The 23,484-nt window shown below is 41.5% G+C and overlaps 1 protein-coding gene across 11 annotated transcripts in view; it reads left to right on the top strand.

Moving 5' to 3' along the window:
• EHMT1 (euchromatic histone lysine methyltransferase 1) overlaps positions 1 to 23,484 on the top strand; it is a 149,999-nt gene that overhangs the window by 20,127 nt on the left and 106,388 nt on the right. Inside the window, exon 1 of one of the 11 annotated variants that reach the window (XM_060251568.1) lies at positions 14,601 to 14,751. The exons of the other annotated variants lie outside the window; for them this stretch is intronic. The gene's annotated coding sequence lies outside the window, so the exon portion shown is untranslated. Of the gene's footprint in view, positions 1 to 14,600; positions 14,752 to 23,484 lie in introns of those variants that run through there. 11 annotated transcript variants of the gene reach the window in all.

Raw genomic sequence — 23,484 nt, forward strand, 5'->3', positions numbered from 1 at the left:
TCGGTTGAAGGTTGACTCAGCCTTCCATCCTTCCGAGGTTGGTAAAATGAGTACCCAGCTTGCTGGGGGAAAAGTGTAGATGACTGGGGAAGGAAACGGCAAACCACCTCGTAAAAAGTCTGCCAAGAAAACGTCGTGATCTGACGTCACCCCATGGGTCAGTAAGGACTCGGTGCTTGCACAGGGTTAGTTTACCATTAGTTTCTGAGCAGGCTTTTGGTATTTTTACTGATTGACCAGTTGCTGATGCTGGAGTATGTTAAAAGTTACTCTTTTTGGTCTATAACTGCTATATCTGCCACTGTGAGATCTGTCTAATGATAATTTAGAATTTTAGATAAAATATAAGCTGTACTAAACTGAAAAAAGGATTCATACTTTTTTTTTTAGCCATTGCTGGGAAAAGCTTTGAGATCACGTAAGGGTAGACTGCAAATTCAGATTTATAACAGAATAATAGGGCTCCCAAGTATTCTAGCCCAAAGTATTGATTGTATGTTTAGAGTTTAGTAGAAGAGGAGGATGATAAAATAATTGGAGATTGAGGAGGAGGAGGGGATGTTTGATAATTACAAGAGGAAGCTGACTGAGAACAAGATACTTTTGGTATAAATCTTTCCCCCTCAACTGTATTTTAATCATAAATCTCTGATTGTGGCTCAGAGCTGATATGTGTGGCTGTTTTGTGAGGGTAAAATGATTTACAGTGCAGTCTTATGCAGACGCAGTTGAAGTCAGTGGGCCTAGAATGATGAAACTTCATTTGGAAAGGAAAGGTCCCCTGTGCAAGCACCAGTATTTTCCGACTCTGGGGTGACATTGCTTTCACAACGTTTTCAAGGCAGACTTTTTATGAGGTGGTTTGCCATTGCCTTCCCCAGTCATCTACACTTTCCCCCCAGCAAGCTGGGTATTCATTTTACCGACCTCGGAAGGATGGAAGACTTAGTCAACCTTGGGTCGGCTACCTGAATCCAGCTTCTGCCGGAATCGAACTCAGGTCATGAGCAGAGTTCAGATCACAGTACTGCTGCTTTTCCACTCTGCGCCACGGGGCTGCTGAAACTCCATTTAGGAGTGCACATTTGATCTTACAAGTTGAAAAGGCATATCTGTGGGGTGAATCTTGCAGATTCATTCTGTGAATGGTAGCACTTTCCTTCCACACAATAATACCTCTGCTAACAAGAGAGAGTCTCCTGCCAATGTGAAAGTCTTATACATTAGAGGAAAGCTCCTCATACTAGAGGAAAGCAAAACATGTCACAGGGTCTAATCCATTGCGAACAGGTACAGTTTATTGATTATCCATAAATTACAGTCTCTGAATTCAGAATAGTAAACATTTTCCAGAATTGGTCATTGTTTTCATTGTAGTGCTGATGAGTGAAGTTTCAGTGTATTTTCATTTTTGTTTTAAATAAGCTATTTAAATATACCAACACGCTCTTTAAAGAGAAATTGGTATAGGCCAATATGAGAAATGACCAGTTAGCAGAAACCTGTTTCAGTCAAAGGTTTCAGAGTACAGAGACAAAGTCAAGGACAGATTAAAAAAACTCTGTATCTCTTAAGAGGAGGGAAAATACTAATTTATTTTATAAGTCTGAAAGCTGATGTCTAAGGGGTCATGAAGCCTTGAGAAGTACACCACAGATGCATGAGTGAACGTCAAGGTGGGACTGGCAATTGTTTATATGAGGCTGTTCAGTTTTAGTATGAACACAAGCCCTGAAATGGCATTTCCTTATGTCTGCTTTCTGCAGACCTCATTTCACGAAATGGATGCAAGGACTTAAAAAAAAAAAAAATCTTGTGTGAGCATGCTCAATGGAAGATTAATCCTTCAGAGGGAGTTGGAGAGTTAAGCTACTGTGTTTCTCTGCGGTTGACTGCAGTAAACAACTGCTCAAAAGACATCGGGAAAAAAAGGATGGAGGTACATATGACATGTGCTATACATATCTTTCTGCATTTCTGCTGTGACATAACAGACTTCAAAATGTTTTCAGGGTTGTTTTTTTTAAAGTAGGCAGCTGGTTAAAAGAGCAGCGCTGAGCAATTATGGGTGACCTTCGTGTGGCTGTCTATGTTTCTAGGCCAATCTAATCCTATTTCAGGACAGGGCCATTATGAGGAACAGACACTTTCTAGAAACAGGAGGCAGTGCAGTACTGTTGTAAGAGAAAGGGTGGTTCTAGCTGAGGTCTGCTCGTAAGTTGTTTGAGAGAATGATTGGTGTTGGGTGCGGGTGGCACGTGGTGTTTCCCTGTTCTAATCCAATGCGTAAATTTTGGTTTGATATATATATATTTTTTCTGATGCACCTAATCACTAAGTCAGGGGTGGGGAACCTTTTTTCTGCCAAGGGCCATATGGGTATTTATAACATCATCCACGGGCCATGAACAATTATCAACTTAAAAAACAGTGCTCCACCAAGCGAGAATTATTCAGGCCAGCAAAATTAATGCAAATATTTTTTTTTCTATTTGAAGTCATGTGGGGAGAGCCTAATCTGGCACACACACACATACACACCTGGCCCGCCACCCTAGGCAAATGCATAGGTCCAGGGCTTTTTTTGTAGAAAAAGCCCAGCAGGAACTCAGTAGCATATTAGACTACATCCCCTAATATTAGCATATTAGGTCACACACTCATTAGCATATTAGGCCACACCATCTGGGATAATCAAGTGCAAACCGAACTGTAACAATAACTTTTCCAGGTCCTGCAGCAATTCTGGCCAGTCAGCCAGGCCCCAGGGAGGCTGCCGCACAGTACATCTGGGCCCTGTGATCCCTGCCTGGCCCTGGGGAGGCTGCTGCACAGTGTGGCTGGGCCCCATGATCCTTGCTGGCCAGCCAGGCCCCAGGGAGGCTGCCACATGGCTCGGTTTGGCCCAGCAATCCCCAAGCGCCACACCAAGTGACCTCGAGGGCCGTAGCTAGGCCCCAGAGAAGCTGCCACATGGCTCAGTTAGGCCCAGCAATCACCAAGGGCCACATACAGTCCTTGGGATGGCAGTTCCCCACCCCTGCACTAAGTGAACTTCAAATGTTGGTACAAGAATTGAATGTTTGTTCATGTTCAGTGAAATTAAAACCGTATCTTGGTTGAGAAAAGCCCAGGGAATATGCAACTCTCTTGCACATACTGAGAGGGAGCCTGCCTCTTTTGGGATAAGATGGAAATTAATGTATTTTTTGTCTGGATGAAGGTAAAAAAGTGGATGTGCTATTCTTCAGCAGATGTTTTTGTGATTGCTGAAGAATGGAGCTGCATCAGATCGTCAAGAGAAAAGGCCTTTTCCTTGTGCTCAAAGTCCAATGTGCCCCAAGTTTAAGGTTCAAGTTTTTTCCCTCTTTACTATTTTCTTCAGTCCCACTTTTGAGAGCAAAGGGGGAGTTCATCGGATAATCTGCAGTAAGAAACTTTGCCATTTGAAACGTCCAACAAATTCTCCAGGGAGATGATGAAACTGAAGCTAGTTGGTTGTCTGTGAAACATGCTGAGGGATTTGACTAGTGAAGTCACTGAGGAATTATGTTTTTAGTTTGAATAACCTAGGTTTTCTTGCTGGGCTCATTTGCTTCATTAATTGCTGCATCATTTCAGCAAAATGAAGGAGAAAAATACTTCTCTCCTTTTCCTGTCGACAAAGGTGTGTACTTAAATAGTGTGAACAAAGGCACTGTTCTTTTTGCTTGCATTGAACTGATACTGTCTTTGAGAGGCTGTGCTGTGGAAGGTTAGCTCTGGCCTCATTTGTTGGATCTGGATTTCCAGCCCACAGAACAGATGGATGTGGAAAATGCATGCTGAGAAATGGCTCTTTTTTGGTTGCTGTAGCAGACATAATAGCAATTTGCCAAGTTCTATATTGTTGTAACTCATGATATCTGTCTATTGTTTAATGGTGTCAGCAGAATTTCAACTGACCTCTTCTATTGAACTTGCTAATTCACATATATTTAGTGAGTTGGTTGATGTGCTTAAATATGTGTGTGTTTGGAAATTAACATGTTTTCCTTTTAAAACAAGAAGTGAAGAGTGAATATATCCTCTACCCAGATTCCTTAAAAGTTCCACAAAAGAGAACAGTAAAAGAGAAGCAGTACAATACATGGAGGACAGGTAAACATTCAAATGAATTTAACAAATAACACAGAAGAGTTTGATTCATTAAATATCTTCGAAGAATCATAGTCCTATGAAATACAAAGTAGGTATACTAAGGTAGCTAATAGTATTTGAGGTTGCTGAGGCCTATTATAAGCTCATTGGGTCTCTGAATTTTGCGTAACTCAGGTTCCCGACAAAACCTGTGGTCAGTGCAAGTTATCTGGGGAAACTTTTTGAAACCTACTTTGCAGGTGCCCAAAGGGAACTGCTTGCTAAAGAATAGCACACTTTTTTCTTGCTGCTTCCTATCCCATTGTGATATCTATGGAGATGAGTGAATGGTGACTTTGTTTGCTGTCTGAAAAAGAGGAAGAACATTGTTATAGTCTGTATAACACAAAAGGCTCAAACTTTTGTGTGTCCTCTTGCAAGAGCTTGGATGCTATTGGAATACAACCAAGGTGTGCATTTCTCATTGTGTACCTTCATGTGGTTTAAACTATACTAATGCAGAAGCATGACTATGGACCAAACCACATGCTACACACTGTTTCTGGTCCTGTCAAATCATGCATATCCTTGGGAGTTCAGTGTTCAAAACTCCCAGTGATTTTTGAAACTTAATTGTGTAGGGTGTAATTTGGATTTGGATCTTGACATGTGGGTTGACAAGGCCTTAACCCTTTCCTCTCCTGTGCTATTTTCCTGACCTGAAAGCTCCAAGGAACTGCTCTTCACCCCACTGGGAAAACTTACAATGAAGCCCATCAGTACTTGGCTCTTGGGAATTCTTGTGTTCCAGGGACAGCAGCATAGGGGAAAACTTAAGGCCTCTCTCCCCATTCAATTCAGGCCCACATGTACCTGAGGAGAAGCACTGATACTCTATGCAAAAAGCCAAGCAACTTAGATGGTGGCTGCAGTTGCTTTGGGACAACATACAAGACCAAATAAAGATCACAAGCAGAAGACAGCTTGATTACGACAGAGAAGTTTGAGCAGATCTGGGGAAAGTTTTGTTTTGTTTTGCCCTGTGCTATTGAAGTGCGTGATTAGCTGCATGATTTGAAGGTACAATTAGCACAGAGGGGATTATGCCTGTAGCACACCCTTGAACATTCCACACCTGAAAATAGAGACCTGCTTGCAACAACCCTGTTCTGACATCGGGAATCATTTTGTACACCCCACACCCTCAGTCTGTATACGTTGCTGAAAGATTTATTCTTTACATATATTTCTTTGATGATCTGCCATAGACTGGCCAACCCTGTTTTAAAAATAAAGAAGGCATTTTGGTGTAGTGGTTAAGTGTGTGCTGTAGTGGTTAAGTGCAAGAGCCAGTTTGGTGTAGCAGTTAAGTGTGTGAACTCTTATCTGGGAGAACTGGGTTTGATTCCCCACTCCTTCACATGCATCTGCTGGAATGGCCTTGGGTTAGCTATAGCTTTCGTAGGAGTTGTCCTTGAAAGGACAGCTGCTGTGAGAGCCCTCTCAGCCTCACTTACCTCACAGGGTGTCTGTTGTGGAGGGAGAAGATAAAGGAAGAAGAAGAAGATGAAGATTTTGGATTTATATCCCACCCTATACTCTGAATCTCAGTGTCTCAGAGCGGTCACAATCTCCTCTACCTTCCCCTACCTACCTACCTATCTACAAGGAGATTGTAAGCCGCTCTGAGTCTCTGATTCAGAAAGAAGGGTGGGGTATAAATCTGCAATTCTTCTTCTTTTCGATCTTTAGGTTACATACAGATAATAATATATATATTTGTCCTACAGTATGCTAAGACAACTTGAAATCTGCATCATTGAAATCAGAGGATTCATATAAACATGGATGTGTACAAGTGACAAGATACAGCCACTCCTCACTCTGAAATTTGGCTTCTAGGAAATTGAGAGGGAAGGACTGAGCTTTGAAGGACAGAGACACTAGCAACTCCCACTGACAGGTTTTGAGCAGTGCATCTGCAGAAGGTGCAGAGACAAAATAGGGACAACAGTTTATTAGGGACATGAACAAGGTAGGGAACAGTTGACATGCATACGCTGTAGTGTTTTCTAGGGAACCTGAGATGTGGCCCGGTTGGAAACAGGTCGCGGACCAGTACCAGTCTGCGCCCCCGGGGTTGGGGACCCCTGGTGTAGGAGACAACTGCATTAAAAATGTATGGATGAAGTTGCAAGCAGTAAGAAAGAAATTCAGGATTACTGCATGTTTAGAGCCCTTTTGGCAGAAAGTGATTCACATGAATTTGCTTATCAAAAGGCATCAGAAATGCCCTCTTTAAAATCCAAGTAACAACTAGAGGATACACAGTAGAGAACAGTACAGAAATGAAGTAATCTGTGTAGCACATATACATTCAGGAAAACTTCATACTTTATCAGTGTTCATTTAAAGGTACAGTAATGTTAATAGGTTATACAAATTTCACAGATAACAAAAACCACAATGCAAGTGGTAAAAATCAATTTCACACAATAGTCCTCATATGAATCCTAGGGCATCAGTTTTGCAGTTTTCAAGAACAAACTTGTAAAGTAGTCCTCCCAGAGCGTCAATCACGCATCTCTTAGCATTTTACTGCTTAGTGGCTTCTCCTAAAACATGGTATTTTAATCAATGGGGACTCCAGTCTAATTATTTCTGCTGTTGAACTTGCATCAAAGTTTCTCAACTGGAAACGTCCCCCCCCCTTTTTTTTGAGCAGGAACACACAGAAATGCAATTCCAGTAGGCTTGGTGTCAGGGGGTGTGGCCTAATATGCAAATGAGTTCCTTCTGGGCTTTTTCTACCAAAAAAAAGCCCTGCCTGAAAATATTTCCCTAGGTTTCTGAACAAAACTTGTATTTCTGTAAAAGCCAGATTTGAAGCAGTATAGACAGAGGGAGCAAGGAGCAGAGTGAAGAACAGCCATGCTTTATTTGTTAATCTGAGTCTTTACACATCACTCAGAGTTTCATCTTGGTTCTGTAGCTTGGTTTTCTTCTAATTTGCATATCAAACAAGCATTGCCTTTCCCACTGGAACTCAAAGGCGGATTACACAGAGTGAGTCAATACAATAAGGTGCTACTGAACTCTTTTTTTAAAAAAGACTAAAAAAAAATTGAGTAACTTCTCTGATGAAGTGAGCAGTGACTCAGAAAAACACATACCATGCCACAAATTTTGTTAGTCTTTAAGGTGCTAAGCAGTGACTCATGAAAGCTCATATCCTGCCTCAAATTTTGTTAGTCTTTAAAGCGTTACTGGACTCTTTTCTATTGCTGCAGACGAACACAGCTACCCAACTTGAGTCAGTACAATCAACGCTGTTTACAAGCTGCCTGATCAAGCCAGTTTTGCTTAAACTTGGTGAAATTGTTTTCCTGTCATAGCAAAGAAATTTGTATGACTCACTCAGAGCCTAACCTGCCTCACAAGATTGTTGTGAGGATAAAATGGAAGAGCGGAGAATGATGTAAGCTTCTTTGGGTCCCTGTCGGAGAGAAATGGAATAAATAGATAAATTTCATAGCAAAGTGTCCTTTGAGATCTATCAGGGCAGGAAAAAAATGTGTGCCTGTGTAAATGCTTGTAACTTCTGCAAGTGCAAAGAATCTGGGTCTGAACAGTGAGTCTTAAAACTGTGCTTCACAGTACTGTAGGAGGCCAATTTATATGTTAATTTGCTGGGAACAATATTTTGGGAAGCCACAGTTAGGGTTGCCAGGCAGGATATTCATGCCAGTGGGGGAAGGACTTTCCAAAAGTAAGGAGGAGCATTGTGACATGCCTACCTAAACTGGAGGTTATGTAGGCAAATCGGGGGGTGATGTTTGAGCAAAACTGTATGGTTTTTCACTTCAAATAATAGAGTTTGCCCCCAAACCGGAGTGTCACCACCACCCAAGTGCCTATGTCACTTCTGGTTTTCATAGGCATGTTGCAGTGGTTTCCAAGGTTCCTGCTGGTAAGAGGGTGTGATTTGGGGGGGAGGGGAGAAGAGTGCCCTAAACCAGGAGACCCCCTGCCTGTACCAGGGGGACCCTACCCACAGTGATACCTCCTGATTCCTTCCAAACAGATCACTATAACAGCCACAGCCTTGCCAAGATTATGTCTGAGCAAGGGAAAACAGAACAGAGCAGCTTAAACAACCAAGGGGAAAGGAACACTATAAGTTAAATATGCAATACATTGTCTGCAGTTGTTGTCTAATAAGGACTGTTGAAGGCCCATTGGCCTTTTCTTCAGTCCCTTAACTCTTTTAGCTGCTCATTATCCAGCTGATGATAACCTTAAATCCTTACATTACAGCTTTAAGGACTGTAATTAGACGCTATGATGAATCCTCTTTACGCTTGGAGTATGTGCGAGGGGGTTTTCTTTTAAGCACTGTTTCAAAAACAGATGTATATTCTTTGTTGGCCATCTTTTTTTCTTTTTGCATTTTGTTTCAGGAAGGAACCCACCATTTCCATTGCTTTCCCAAGCTCCTCTTAAGTCAGTGCCTCTGTTTCCTCTAAATTTAATGACTGCTATCATAAGTCTGAATCTTAGTGCCTTTTTCTTCTATTCCTGGGACACCTCATCTCCTCCCTCCTCGAGGCTTTTCAGTTCCTGAGGCTGTATAGGGTGTTCGAGCATGATGGTTTTAAAACAGCAGAGCTGAATTCTTGGACCTTGGAGAGAGGTTCTGCAACTCACTTGGAATCTCTTGAAAGCAAGTGGGGTGATGTGTTAACAGAAAGGGGTAAAAAAAGAGAAGAACCACTGGGGGTTCTTTTAAATTAAGCAAATTAACCCACTCTTCTTTTACATTAAGCAAATGCAGAAGTTGCTAAGTGGGCATGCGCTATTATCAATGTGTTTGAAAAGGACTGCCATATATTATTATAATCTCAAAGCCTCACTCAGATTTACTAAGGCATAATGATCCATATTGCCACAACAGACAGCATAGCTGCCAGGCTCTGTTTTACTACTACTGTGAGCATATGAGAGTCTTTCTACTTCTGGGGCGGAAAAGCTGTCTTTTACCACATACGAGGAGGCTGCTGACTTGCAAGAATAAGTGATATTCTTTTTCCCATGCTTTTAAAATTTTTAGCGTTTATTTGAAAGCACTGGGATCTGATGCTTTCATTTCCAGCGCTTGCATCCCTGTCACTCCAAGAGCCAAACTCCCTGGAATGGGCATGATCCAGACCAACTATTCCTGCCAAATCAGCTTGGCCAATAGCAGCAGATGGGTCCTGTGTAGAAATCAGGCAGGCCTAATAATAAGTTTATGCAAGTATAAGTCTGCAGAGGGAGAAAATATTTCACCCAGATGTTTAACAGTGTTTTGGGTGACATTCGACAGCTCAGTTAATCACAAAATGGAGCACAAGAACATTCAAATTGTTCTTTTGCATTTGTTGCAAAAATTTGAAGTTGGAATCTCCCTTCATGTTATAGTCTCATTGGATTTTCCTTTTCTTGAGATAATGAATAAAACGAGGACTATCTGATGAACGTATAAATAACTGACAAGAGAAGAGTTCATTCTCAAAGCATTTCCTTGACTACTATGTCCTAGAAATCCTTCTGTGAAAACTAAAATGTTCCCTGGTTTGTGAACTCATCTAAGCTGATTAATTTGTTTACTCCTATAATCCCCTCTTCCAGTATAAAAGGAAGTTATTAGTTTGTCTATTTTCTGTAATGGTTTGTCCTTCAGTAGCAGTCAAAAACATTAACATCTTTGTGTTGAAAAGAGGTTGGATGAATGTGGAAAACATTCTCTTATTCTAGGAGGGTATTCCGATTTCAGTAATTTAAACCTCAAGAGGGATGGAGAGGGGAACCACTGATCTTTCTCCTACATCTACACATAAAGAAAGGATGGGCTGAGCCTGTTGTGATAGAGACATGGCTTAGACAGGATTTTGGAAGAAGCAGGGACCGGGTAAAATGGAATCCTCAAAGCACTGTAGTGCTAAATACAGGCTTAACACACACACACACACACACACACACACACTGACCTGTTTAGTGACTGACATTTAAGTTTCAGAGATTCTCAGTTCTAAATGCAGGGTCTTGGATTAGTAAACCACTGTGGTTTATGTGTTATAAGGTGTTGGAGTTTTATTTAAGCAGCAAGGGAAATGGGTTTTCAAAGTCAGCACCTGTAATTGGCAGGCAGTATATCGCCTCTGTATTGTCCAGGCTTGGTATGAATACAAAGGGTGCGGCCTTCTGCCATTTTGTTGTTAACAGGACATTGCCTTGGGTTTGTAGTCAGCATTAGACCTACTCATCTATGCTTGACTCAGCTATGTCTTCAAAGTGGCCCTGATAATTTCCAAGGGGGGGGGGAACCGAGCCTCCCTAAGAGTTCAGAGATGCTTCTTTGTAATAACCAAGGCTTGTTTTTGAGCAGGAACACACAGGAACGAATTTCCAGCTAGCTTAGCATCAGGGGGTGTGGTCTAATATGCAAATGAGTTCCTGCTGGGCTTTTTCTACAAAAAAGCCCTTGTATGAACTGGCATATTTGTTGCACTACAGGAAGAAAATTGCAGCTGGATGCAAATTAATATTGCAGCAAACCAATCTAAGATGGCACTCTAAAGACTAAATAGTTATTTTTGCATCAGCTTTTGTGTCTCTGTGTGTGTTTTGCTAGAGGACACTTTATCAAGCACCATATCAACTGGCAGATACTTATATTACATAGGTACAGGAAGGAGAAGGGCAGGAAATACTATCTTAATATGTAATTTTTGCATCATTTAATGTGTCATATTAACACTAATGCTTTGCTTCAGTTCTGTTTTTAGACTTCTGGTTGGTTAGACATCCCTGATTCCTGTTGCATTATTCATTGACTGTCCCATCCTGTCGCTTGTACTGACTCACCCTGTTGCAATCCACTTTGAGTCCAAGTGAGAAAAGTGGATTATAAATAACATATATAAAATTAAAAATTAAAAAAAATAGTGAGGACTGAAAACCTAGGAATGCAAAGAACAGGTATGAATATGCAGTGCAGGGCCATAGCACTTATATTAGTGATTTCTCTTGTCTATTTTTTTAAATTAGGCTTTTATTTTTGAATGCAGCAGCTTCCATTTTAAGAATTTTAATGTCTTTAGAATATGAAAATGTCTGGTTTTCAAAATAAATTAGTAACCCTTCACTTCCCCAGATACATTCATTAGACCTGCCCTGATCTGCCTATCTATGATTTGTCTTGGATCAGGGTGGATTTTTCAGTGTCACTGATGTCATTCTTAAGTGATCCTTGGGGAGAAAATCCTTTCTTAAATACTGAGCATATTAAAGAGTTGTCTTAAGGAATTCATTATCTGTCTAAAGCAGGAATAATTTTTAAATAAGATTTTTTGAACTCAATTTTTGGGTATTTGGTTTATAAATTTCTTTGAAGCACTTTTTGGAAATGTGCCAGCCCCACCTTGCAAAGGAGACTGCCTGCAGTCTTTACGCAAAGTACCAATGAAATGTACCTCTGCATTCTGAGTTTCTTCTCTGCAACACCCCTCCCACCTTCAGACTGGGATAGAATCATATAGTTGGAAGGGATCTCCAGGGTCATATAGTCCAATCCCCTACAAAGTTGATTGAGGTGACAAGAGAGGAGGCTGTATGACTGACGGACAAATTAAAAACTGACAAATTATCAGGTCCAGATGACATACATCCAAAAGTTCAGAATGACCTCAACTGTGAACTAGTGGATCTCCTGACAAAAATATGCAATCTAACATCTGCTTCCATTCTGAGAACTGGAAAGTTGCTAATGTAATCCCCATCTTTAAAAAATAGTTACAGAGGAGATGCAGGAAATCAGTCTAACATCTATACTGGGTAGGTTGGAGGAATCCGTTATTAAAGATAGAATTAGTTGGCACATTGGTAAACAAAAACTATTGAGGAAGATTCAACATGGATTCTGTAATGGAAGATCTTGTTTCACTAAACTTTTAGAGTTCTTTGAGGGCGTGAATGAAAACGTGGATGAGAGTGACCTAGGCTAGGAGATGTCGTTTACCTGGACTTCCAGAAAGCTTTTGATAAAGTTCCTCATCAAAGGCTCCTAAATAAACTCAGCAGTCATGGGCTAAGAGGACAAGCCTTCTTGTGGATTGAAAGCTGAATAATTAACAGGAAGCAGAGAGTGAGTATAAATATAAATGAGTAGTTTTCACAGTGGAAGGTGGTAAGCAGTGGGGGGGGGGGTACCACAGGGCTTGGTACTAGGTACAGTGCTTTTTAACTTGTTCATTAATTATTTGGATTTGGGAGTAAGCAGTGAAGTGGCTAAGTTTGTGGATGACACCAAGTTGCTCAGGGCAGTGAGAACGAGGGAGGACTGTGAGGAGCTCCAGAGGGATCTGTCGAGGCTGGGTAAGTGGGTATCAATATGTCCAATGAGGTTCAGCGTGGGCAAGTGCAAAGTAATGCACATTGGAGCCAAAAATCTTAACTATAAACATACATTGATGGGGTCTGAACTGATGGGAACTGACCAGAAAAGAGATCTTGGGGTGGTGGTAGATAACTCACTGAAACTCTACTCGACTCAGTATGCAACTGTGATAAAAAAAAGGCAAATGTTGTGCTGGGGATAATTAGGAAGAGGATTGAAAACAAATCAGCTGGTATCATAATGCCCCTATATAAATCTATAGTTTGGCCTCATTTGGAATACTGTGTACATACACTTCTTCATACACTTTCTGTATGAAGAAAGGTTAAAGTGCTTGGGGCTCTTGAACTTGGAGAAACAACGTCTGAGGGGCGATAGAAGTTTACAAAATTATGCATGGGATAGAGAAGGTAGAAAAAGAAGTACTTTTCTCCCTGTTTCACAACACAAGAGCTTGTGGGGACTCAGTGAAATTAATGAGTAGTAGGCTTGGAACAGATAAAAGGAAGTACTTCTTCAGCCAAAGAATAATTAACATGTGGAATTCACTGCTACAGGAAGTGGTGGCAGCTACAAGCATAGACAACTGATGTTCTTAAAGTGGTTAAAAATCAAATTCAGTGCTTTAGTGTTGAAAACATTTGGTGTTCAGGGCCTTAAGCAGTCAAGGAGCAACATATTTGCAGGACCATCTCCTCCAGTACGTCTCCAGGAAAGTGTTATGCTCCTTGGATAGCAATTTGCTGGTGATCCCTGGCCCCAAAGATGTCTAGGTATCTTTGACCATGGCCAGGGCCTTTTTGGTCCCGGCCTCAGCCTAGTGGAACTCTCTGCCAAATACCATCAGGGCCCTGCAGGATCTTATGCAGTTCCACAGAGCCTGTAAGGGAGAAATGTTCTGCCAGCCTTTTGATTAAGGACAGCAATGGTTTCCATTTTGGCTGGCACCCTCTCCTCCTTTCCAGGCTTCTCTGTTCTTTTTCCCTCCTACCTACAAGGTTGCTGCAGTCCGGAATATGAAATTATGAAATTTTGCCATCTGAATGTTTAGATTTACCGTATTAGTATTACCTACATATGTTATGGTTTTGATGTTTTTATTAAATGATGTACATTGCCCATGGCAATAATAATAGCAATAATAACAATAACAAGAAGAAGATGATAATGGTGATGATATTAGATCAAGGCTTCAGACAGGATGTGGTCAATTAAACGATTAAGGTTGAAAAGGAGAAGAGTTGGTTTTAAACCCCACCCTTCACTACCCAAAGGACTCTTGGAGTAGCTTACAATCACTTTCCCTTCCTCTGCCCACAACAGACACCCTGTGATGTAGGTGGGGCTGAAAGTTCACCCAGCTGGTTTGTATGGAAAAGCAGCATGTACAGAAATAATAACAATAATTATAAAATTTAAGCAGAGTTGAGTTACAAGCTCTTCCCTTCCTTTCATTGAACTACAAGCTTATGTTGGCATAGAAACTGCTGAAGCTCATTGAAACATCCAAATATAGCTTCCTCCCCCATTAAAAATATGGACATTATAGTCTATAGTACCTGTAAAAAACCTGGCCTTTATTGTTTGTTTGCTTGTTGTTGTTTTTTAAAAGTCAAATATATTTCTCCAGATACTGCTGGTGTTTGTAACAGTTCTGAAAGGCTTGAGTGTTTCTTGTTTACATTTGAACAGCTAAAAAGCTGTAACTTGGATGAAGAGAAGCATGTTAGGTTTTGTTTCCACCTTTTATTTGTAGCATGTATGGTGTTTATGTATGCTTGGAGTTTTGTTTAGCTAACAAATGGCTAGGCCTTTGTTCTAATGCTCCCGAGATCCAGCTGTTGTAAAATTAAGCCATAACTTGGGTGTGGTTTGGAATACAGAAAGCACTGCAGTCACTGGAATGCCTCTTAAGGCCTTCCTTTTGGAGTGAACCAGAATCCTGGAGCAGAGGAATCTGCTTTCTCTGTTTTCATTTGCAACACCTAAAGAGGAAAACTATCTCCTGCACCTTCCTCCCATCGACTTCCTCTTTATCTGACTCCTGCAATTGCAGGGCCTGTGGAGGCATTGTGAGAGAGCTGTACTGAGCATGCTCACCAGCACCTACTGTGGGTTTGGAACTCATGGAGAGACTAGACTAGGCCTTTGAAATCCTTGATGAGAATCTCAAAGGCAAGCAGAGACAGAACAAGGTATGAACCCTTCCAGGTTTTATTTAAGGGTTTTTTGCTATTGACTGTTTTGTCCCCTGAGGTTTTTCTGGAGGCTGTTTTAAAGGAAATGCTTCTCTGAACTGAAATAGCTTTAGCAGCATATAAACACTCTTTTTCTATCAGTTCCTTTTCTCTGTTCTCCTGAAGGCCAGAGTTGGAGATTTTTGTAGCCTGGAACCTGTCCATTTACTCTGAGTAAAAGTTCAGTTTCTGGAGTGATGTGCGTTTTTTCTTGCAAGCAGCTCTTCTTGGAAAGGTTTCCATTACATGCTGCTCACTTCAGAAAGTGTAAGGAAGGCCATGTTTGATTGATGGTTGCTGCTGTCTGTCTGTCTCTTCTTGACCCTGATTTAAAATCGTCTTTGGTAAGTTTCCCTTCACCTTAATTTTAAATAGACTGAAAATGATTTGGAGAGTATTGAAGTATCATTGCGGACTGATCTTCCTGGAATGTAAGATGGCTAAAGAGGAAAGGGGGTGGGGGGAACCTAGGACTGAAGAAATGTTTATGGTATTGGAGGCATAGGGAGCAACTTCATTGTACATGTGACAGTTCTCCGGAGAGTTCTTTATCCATAAAGAGAAAAACGAGACCAATCATGTGATGAAGGCATAGAATGCCTTTTATTGGGTCTTGAATTGCCTTTGATTTCTTGGTTCTATTTGTAGAAGGATGTGGTACCCTTGATGTTCAAAATCTGTTCTGTTTAGCAAAACAGCCTGAGCATGGGTGGCCCTAGGGTTGAGAGGAGCTTTTTTTTAGAGCTGGTTTAATATTGACACTAAGTCACCTCTGCCTTACAGAGTTAACAGTTGATAGTGTTTTGCTTACAGTTAAAATGGATGCTATTTTAGGCTGGCAGGCCCAGATGACACTAACATTCTCTCTCCCCCCCCACCCCTTTCAGAATGTTTTGGATAATTTTCCTTTTGATGTGGTTTAGTATAACTTGTGTGAAATTAAAAACAACTCATTTTAAAAAAGTCTTTATTGGTGATCCGTTGTTTATGCATTGCTAACAACTTCAAGCTGCAGCCTGGAAGCCATAGTGATAAAGACTGAGGCTACAGTTTTTATTTTCTTGTGGCTTCTGTCGCTGCGAGCAATGTAATTATCTTTGGATAACAGATCAGTAAACCTCAGACTAAAGTATATTTCCATATCCTGAATTTTTAAAGGGATTCTTAAAAGTGCCTGGATGGAGGTATCTTTGAAGACCAGGTCGTATACGGGTACCTTGGTTTGTTACTTGCTTGCCCACCCTCTTTGTTAAACCTGTGCATTCTGCTTTGTGCAGTGAATACGGTGGAGTTTGGGGTAAAATATTGTATCAAGAATCACAAATACCACCTGTTAATTGCACTGTCACCCCAGGCAGCAGTGGATCATGGAAATAAACTATTCCTGTTCTCAAAGAAGATTTATATCCCTGAAACCAAGAACTGGTCTTCGTGTATGTTTGTTTGCCTATTTAGGACGAGTGGAGATTCTGCTGGTCATGAACCAGGAAGTCCCCAAGTCAAACATTGCCTCTGCTCCAGGTTCAGTAGGTGGCCTTAGGTCTCAGCTGTCTATCTGCAACAAAGTTATACCGGCCTGATTACAGAAGTTATGTATGTTAAACTCTGTATTAATGTGAAGTATTATTATCTAGCCTCTTGCATGCTGGATCTTCCTCCTGTATTTGCCAAAGTATAATAACTCATTTAATCCAAGACACCAGGGAAAACATATCAGATCACGTGTTTCCAGAGCAAATGGTTCAAGTGAACGAGCCAAACCATGTGCTTGTAGAAGACGACAAAAGAACAAAAGCACCTCTTGCAAACAATTGAGCATCATATCTTACATAAACAGTTTAGTGGATTGGGGTTAAAGTCCTTCACATGTTGTCCAGCTGTCCTTTCACATCTTGGTCATCCTGCACTTATCTTGTATCAGTGAATCACTGACTAGTTAAACAAATATAAGTAATATTCCTGTGTACATGAAGGTGCCAGTAGCACAGGGTCTTGCATCCTTTCGATAATGCAGTTGGCACCGCTTTTAGATGGGCATTTGGATTTCAAGAAGGTTGCTTGGACATCTCTTTCAAACTTCTTTCTTTTGAGTATTTCCACCAGTAGTTTGCATATTCTTTCTTATCCCCTCTCCTTTTCTTGAGCAAATGAGGAAGAAAGGGTGCAGGTACTTTGAAGGTAACAGACACTGAAGGAGCAAAGTCATAGATCAAAGATCTTTTAAAAAGGAAGAGAAGTGAAAGGAGAAAAATACAAAGGAATACTTCCAGGAATTTATATTTCTAGTAACAGCATGCGCTATGAAAGGTTCAGGAGTTTAAGGGCAAAGTTAATTAAAAAATAGCAAAATGAATACAGCAAAATGCAGAAACCTGGGTACTTGGGAGAGCGAAGTAGAACTTAAAAAACTGTAATGCATGTAAATAACGGGACAGCTGCTGGGCCACAAACAAAACTGAATGTTATAAAAATGTCCAGCTTTTCCAGAGAGTTGCAGCTTACTGGATGTTCTCAACAGTTGTATTGGCATTTGGGATCCTCAGCAAAACACACACAGAAAGATAACCAAATAGGCTCTTCTTCCTAGCCTCCTTTGCTGATAAACTGGGAGTTCTGTACTTCAGGTTTCCAGGGGCTTGGAAGTACATCCAGAGTTTATTGTTCTTGCTAATTAGGAGAACATCACAATCTGCTTTTGCTCTTGCTGCCCAGATTTCCATTAATACATCTAAGCAGTGGGAGAACTGGATTCATGAATGGTACACAAGAGGTTGTTGTGATGCAACTGTTGGATGACAACAGGTGTGCTTTCATCTTTCAGAAAGATCTGGAGAATTAAATTGAATATCTGGCATATAGTTTTGATACTTATCCTGAAAACCAATACAATGGCATTGTCATGTGTGTATCCAGATTGCATTGTTTCCCCTCTTCTCTCCAAGTGATCGCATCTGTTTTATTGGTCATGAAGAGGCTGACTATCGCCCATATTTCAGTCAGATCAAAAGAAGGCACGTGGCTCTCATCAGGATGTAGACATACTAGAAATGAATGGCAAGCCATTGATTTGTCTCACTGAATCAATCTCTACTGTATCTGTCCAGTGCCATTTAGACTGGGATGTGCAACATTATACATAAAAATAGATTATATCTGTATCTCAGATATTTTGCAAGTAAGTTCCCCTTGTTGCAAAAGTTAGAATCATAGAGTTGGAAGGGACCTCCAGGGTCATCTAGTCCAACCCCCTGCACAATGCAGAAAATTCACAAATACCTTCCCTCTAAACATCCAGTGCCAACACCCAGAAGATGGCAAACAAATCCTTCAAACTGGCCTGGAGAAGAATTGCTGCCTGACCCAAGTGGCAAAAAGCATTTCCCTCTGCATGTAAGAAAGGGCCGTGAAAACTAAACATTGATGCAGCGCTTCCTGCCCTCCCTCTTATCATCTGCCTAAGTTCACAGAATCGGCATTGCTGTCAGATGGCCATCTAGCCTCTATTTAAAAACCTCCAAAGAAGGAGAGCCCACCACCTCCTGAGGATGAGGTCCACTGCTTCACTGAGGAACCGCGTTTAGTCAAAAACTCTTTTGTTTTGATTTCAACCTGTTCTGGTCTGACCTTCTGGGACAACAGAAAACAACTCTGCACCATCCTTATCACCTCTCAGTCATTTCCTCTCCAGGCTGAACATACCCAATTCCGTCAACCTTTTCTCAAAGGACTTGATCTTCAGACGCCCTCACCATCTTTGTTGCCCTTCTCTGGACACATTGCAGGTTGTCTATATCCTTCTTAAATTGTGGTGCCCCAAAATGAGCACAGTACTCTTGGTGAGGTCTAACGAGAGCAGAGTAAAGCGATACTATCACTTTGCATGATCTGGACACTATACTTCTGTTGATACAGCCCACAATTGCATTGGCCTTTTTAGCTACCACATCGCACTGCTAACTCGTGTATGGTCCACTAAGACCCCTAGATCCTTTTTGTACGTACTACTGCCAAGACAAGTCCCCACCATCCCATAATTATGCATTTGATTTTCCCAACCTAAATTCAGAGCTTTACATTTATCCCATTAAAATGCATTTCAGTTGCCACATTTAGGTTTAATATTTTTGAAGTGTGCTTTCACAGATCCTGGTCTGAGTGTGCTCGGTACTAATAGATAACGTATATAGCATGTAGCACTTCAAAAAGAAGAAATCCACTTTATTTCCTAAAATGTAGGAAGAAAGCACTAAAACCTCGCCTCAAACTATAGGCTTCTTAGTTTCCCTTAAAACCAGTATTTCATAATGTTCATGGCCATAAGGGAATTAAAAAGAAGACGTTCAAGACGTTGGTTTATTGATCTGAAAATATTTCTTCTTACTAGTTTTACACCCACACTCAAAGGGACGTTGAAACCTCCCCCCCCCCTTATAAAGAAGGGAACTGCTAAAGTTGTCAAGCCCCACCTTTCTTTCCGAGTAAAGAGAAGCTGAAAACTACTCTTCTATAAAGAGGCCTGTCATGCGGGTGCATATTTAGCTCAGGCTTGTTGATCACTTTGTTCTGTGTAGGATTCTTTGCATACTGGGGAAGGTTCTGAAATGTTCACCGTTTTGGCTTGTGGAGGCTGAGTAAAGCGCATCAGAAGTAAGATGCTATTTTAAAGACTTTTGCTGGTGGAGATTTGGGTTCCTCTGGCTCCATATCTACTGGAACTTGGCTGTAGGGTGATTTTAATATTCGATCTCAGTACAAGTATGAATCATTCCTGGATTTCATACGTAGCAGAAAGTTGCATAAAGGTTTGCAAGCAGCCAAAATTGGGAAGACCTTTCTCTGTCTGAGACTCAGAAAAGTCTTAGACCACTTCAAATAAATAATCTCGAGCTAGATTAGCAGCCCTCCATTTCTGAGCCTGTGGGCACCTTTGGAATTCTGACACAGCCTTGTGGGTGAATGGCTGCCATAGGAAGCGGAGCCAGCCACAAAATGGCTACTGCAGCTTATCTTCAGCCACGCAGTGAAGATTCTTGGGCTGTGAAGATTCTTGTGCTGTGTTTTAAGGACAGCCTCTGCCACAGCTATGGCTGACCCAAAACCATTCCAGCAGGTGCAAGTGGAGGAGTGGGGACTCAAACCCGGTTCTCCCAGTTAAGAGTCCGCACACTTAACCACTACACCAAACTGGCACAGAATAAGCCAGATAGAATAAACATCAGATGTTTGAGAGCTGCAAAGACATGAACGTTAGATGTTTGAGAGTGTGTGATGGACGGACAGAAGGAAGGGAGGAAATGGGGGAGGGAGGTGGAGGTGGAAAGAAATCAACTTTAATCAACCCAAATCTCCACCAGCAAAAGTCTTTAAAATAGCATCTTTAAATGCCTTCTCCAAGCCAGCCAATGGGATAGGGGTGGCTTTGAGATTCACACAATATGTGTGAAAGAGCCACATGTGGCCACCCCGTTCCATCTCTACCATGGACATGGTACACAGTTTTATGTTCTGTAAAGCAGATTGGAGTTAATAAGGTATCTTGAACATTATTCCTTTGGCTATAATGTAAAGTTCAATTAAAAGAGTTTCATTATTTGTGAGGCATATGAAGGAAGCATTCCTGTTTTTCTATTGAATTGTATATATTCTACTTTTCCAGAAATGGTTCAAAGTGATCTAATATCCCACTAAAGCACAATGGAACAAGTACAATATACATTTAAGCTGGGCAAATCAGCTGTATACATAATATTTTCCTAAAGACTGGTTGTACTTTTTGGTGATAAGCAGGGCTTTTTTTGCAGAAAAAGCCCAGCAGGAACTCCTTTGAATATTAGGCCATACCCCATGATGTCACCATTGTTTTCCACAGGGCTTTTTCCCCCTACGAAAAAGCCCAGCATGGACTCATTTGCATATTAGGCCACGCTCCCTGACACCAAGCCAGCTGGAACTGCATTCCTGCTCAGAAAAAGCCCTGGTAATAAGAGCCCTGTGACGCAGAGTGGTAAGCTGCAGTACTGCAGTCCAAGCTCTGCTCACAGCCTGAGTTCGATCCTGGCAGAAGCTGAGTTCAGGTAGCCAGCTCAAGGTTGACTCAGCCTTCCATACTTCCAGTGTTGATAAAATGAGTACCTGGCTTGGTGGGGGTAAAGTGTAGATGACTGGGGAAGGCAATAGCAAGGAAAGGCAAACTACCCCATAAAAAGTCTGCCAAGAAAACATCATGAGTAACGACTCAGTGCTTGCACAGAGGACTACCTTTACCTTTAATAAGTATGCAGCATGCAATCTTGCATTGAGTGCTGTTAGCTGCCAGTGGATTTGTCTTTGTAGCATGATCTAGACTACGTGGTTAGATATGCTACATGGTGCAAGTTTCTGGAGAGAAACTCATAATTCACTTGCTGTTGTTGTTCAGTCGTACAGTCGAGTCCGACTCTTTGCGACCCCATGGACAAAGTCACGCCAGGCCCTCCTGTTTTCTACCATCCTCCGAAGTCTGCTCAGATTCGTGTTTGCTACATCAGTAATACTGTCCAGCCATCTCATCTTTTGCCGTCCCCTTCTTCTTTTGCCTTCTGTCTTTCCCAGCATCAGGATCTTCTCCAGGGAGTGCTCCCTTCTCATTTGGTGGCCAAAGTATTTGAGCTTCAGCTTCAGCATCTGACCTTCCAGTGAACAGTATGGGTTGATTTCCCTTAGGACTGACTGATTTGATCTTCTCGCAGTCCACGGGACTCTCAAGAGTCTTCTCCAGCACCACATCTCAAAAGCATCTATTCTTCTGTGCTCGGCCTTCCTTATGGTCCAGCTCTCACAGCCATATGTTACTACTGGGAATACCATTGCTTTGACTATATGGACTTTTGTTGGCAGGGTGATGTCTCTACTTTTTGTTATACTGCCCATGTTCACCATAGCTGTCCTCCTAAGGAACAAACGTCTTTTAATTGCATCTGCAGTGACCTTGGATCCCAGAAATGTGAAGTCTGTCACTACTTCCATGTCTTCTCCTATTTGCCAAGGTGTGATGGGGCCAGATGCCATGATCTTAGTTTTTTTGATGTTGAGTTAATCCACTAGATTATTTGATGTTGAGATAATCCACTAGAGAGCCTCAGTTTTATAATACTGTTTGGTAAAATGCTTGTTCAGTGATACATTGTGTTCTTCAATTGTTTTGTGTGTGTGTGTGTTATAAAGTGTTGGATCACATGAGCAATAGCCATTACTGTTATGACACATTGTGCTCCTCAAATTTCTTTTCTTATTAAGAGACAGAGGTAGATTGCTATTATAAACTCTTAACATTGACCAATATAAGTGGTGTTCATGACGGAAGCTTAGTTTTATGCCTTTTCCAGGAGGGTGCTATGTTACTGTGGCTCTGTGGTGAAGTGCAAGTATTCAGGATGTCCCAGGTTCTATCATTGGCATCGTCAGTTGTAGGACTTCAGGTAGCAGGGAAAGGCCTTTCCTCAGCCTGTGACTTCAGAGAGCTCCTGCCAGTCAGAACTGGAGATATTTTGTTATTATTCTATGACCCTTATTTTCTGCCTTTACTTCCATCATGGTGCTCTGTGAGGTGTACAGAAGGTGCCAAGGAGAGCTCTCTTTCAAGCACTGATCAAAGGCTACTTTTTCACATACCTTCTGACCATCCCCTGGGAGAATACTATTTAGACTGACTAGTGCTGGAAAAGGATCATGATGCAATACACTATTTTCGCGGGAGGGGAATTTGGTATGTGTATGTGTGTGCATTCATGGTGACTTCTGGTGACCTGTACTGGAACATGGAGGACATTCCGAGAAGTGTCTTGATATAGCCTGCCTCTGCCTCCTGGTCCTGGTATTCCAAGGAGGCCTCCCATCCAAGTACTTGCCAGGGTCGGCCCTGCTTAGCTTCTGAGATCTGATAAGATCAGGCTTCCCTGAGCTATCCAGGTCAGTGTGATACAGTACACTTTTTGCACTCAGGGAGGTCCCAGGTTCAGTTCCTGGTATTTCAGGTTTCATGTGTTAGGAAATATCTTTCCTCTGGCCAAGTCCCCAGAGAGAGGTTTCCAGACAGACAGGAAATATTCGGTGGAGCTGGTGTGACTTGGTATAAGGCAACTTCATACATCCAGAGGGTTGTGTGTGGCTTTATGGTCCTGAACTTTATCTGAGAATAATTATAAGTTCCTTTAGGGACAGGTTGCCCTTCATATTATGTCTGCTACGAAGCCGGACCTCCTTAAGAAGGGGTTTTCCTTTTGATATATCCATCCTTCACTCTTTTGTTCCAACAAGAATCTTTCAAACAGTGATAGTGGTATAAGCTTGGATGTTGAGGGCCTTTACATGCTTTTCTGCTTAACTCATTTGTCCCCTGGAAGCGGTTCCTGATCCAGTGTAAGCTACAAAACCTTCCCTTGACTGACACATTGTCAGAAATGGTCCCAGTTTGCCAGGGGAATTTTACCTTCTGGAAGTGACAGGCCTGAATAGGCTTGTTGTGGAATCTGTGCATTTTAATAGTAATTGTGTTAGAATAGATTGTTTCCATGAAGACTTTATGGCTTCATATTGACAACGGTCAGATGTAGTTTTCTGTCATATAACCCTTTAAAAAACAAACAAACAAACCCCTGCTTAAAAGTTGGTAGGGTTTTTTTTTTTGTTTCCAAGGAAACAAGCTTGAAATGC

This window comes from Heteronotia binoei, chromosome 12, assembly GCF_032191835.1.
Source record: "Heteronotia binoei isolate CCM8104 ecotype False Entrance Well chromosome 12, APGP_CSIRO_Hbin_v1, whole genome shotgun sequence".
NCBI lineage: Eukaryota > Metazoa > Chordata > Lepidosauria > Squamata > Gekkonidae > Heteronotia > Heteronotia binoei.